Source organism: Galeopterus variegatus, unplaced genomic scaffold (genome assembly GCF_000696425.1).
Source record: "Galeopterus variegatus unplaced genomic scaffold, G_variegatus-3.0.2 Scaffold902, whole genome shotgun sequence".
Classification (NCBI taxonomy): domain Eukaryota; kingdom Metazoa; phylum Chordata; class Mammalia; order Dermoptera; family Cynocephalidae; genus Galeopterus; species Galeopterus variegatus.
The window spans coordinates 431,752-432,942 of record NW_007727013.1 but is presented as its reverse complement, the minus strand read 5'-3'; the positions used below and the strand labels follow the sequence as shown (position 1 = coordinate 432,942).

The window sequence follows — 1,191 nt, the reverse complement described above, 5'->3', positions numbered from 1 at the left end:
GCAAGATGTGGGCCTCGAGGCAGACTAGATGGGCTAGGGATTGGGAGAGAGGGGAGGTGACGAGAAGGAGCTATGCAGAGGATGCCACAACCAGCAGAGCAATGAGTCAAAAAACTGGAGGATCCCAGGAGGGGAAGGTGTGGTGGGAGGAGTCCTGGGAAGTGCTGGGGAGGGGAAGGGCTTGTGCAGACCCCAGAAATGGAGTTCCCAGGGAGCAGGGCTTCCACGGCTCCCCAGTGGTGCCTTCCTGAATGGGAAGTCAGGTGGAGGAATGGAAGACAGGATTGCTGGGAAATGTCACAGGGCAAAGGGGGAGGGCGGGCAGGACTCAGTGCAGATCTGCATTCCAGACAATCAGATATGTGCATTTTGGAAAGCAGAGGGAAACAGGGCCGAGAGACGCAGTGAGCATTTCTGGAGATGGCTGCTGCCTACCTTGTCATTCATGTTTAAGGCTTGTGTTCTGCCTCCTCAACTCGAGGACACCCTGGGGAGTCAGGAACTCCCTGTCCCCCTTTCTCTGATGGAGCAGCATGAGGTGCTGGGCTCTGGAGGGGACCTGGAGGGAATGAAATGGTGAAGAGACCCTTTTTCCACAAAAGTAGGACAAGTTATCTGATGAGAGAGGGAAGGAGGTGACTGACAAGGCCGGAGGAGGTTTGGGAGCTTCACATTGGTAGGGAGCTGGGGATCCAGGGAGGTGAATGCAGGAGTTGCCCTGCGTGGAGAATGAGCGGGTTAGGGCTGGGTGTTTGTAGAGTTCTATTCATGAATTTTTGGTTTTTTTCCTTCCAATGACAGACTTCTCCAAACCCTAAAATCAATGTTTAGTAACGTAAATAAACTGCTGCTGCTGTGTTCTGGGATCTGGCTTTTACTTTGTGTAATTGTCAGAACCACTCTGGGAGGAAGGCACTGTTATCATCCCCATTTTACAGATCAGGAAACTGGGGCTGAGAGGGGTTAAATAACTACAGCCGGAAAGCAGCAGACTGGAAATCAAATGCAGATCTCCCCGTTGTTAGAGCCCACTCCATTAACCAGTATGCCTCCCTTCAAGTTTTTGGCTTAATGTTTTAATTTTCTTTTGCATAGTTTGTCTACCTTATGTTAGCTGTGGCAGAGAACAGTAACTCTGTGTGTGTGTGCGTGCACACTCTGGGTGACATCTACACGTTTGTACCAGATGCT

The 1,191-nt window shown here is 51.0% G+C and overlaps 1 protein-coding gene across 1 annotated transcript in view; it reads left to right on the top strand.

Annotated features, from left to right (window-relative positions):
* Positions 1-1,191, top strand: part of TMEM171 (transmembrane protein 171) — a 9,160-nt gene that overhangs the window by 6,759 nt on the left and 1,210 nt on the right. The gene's annotated exons all lie outside the window — the stretch shown is intronic.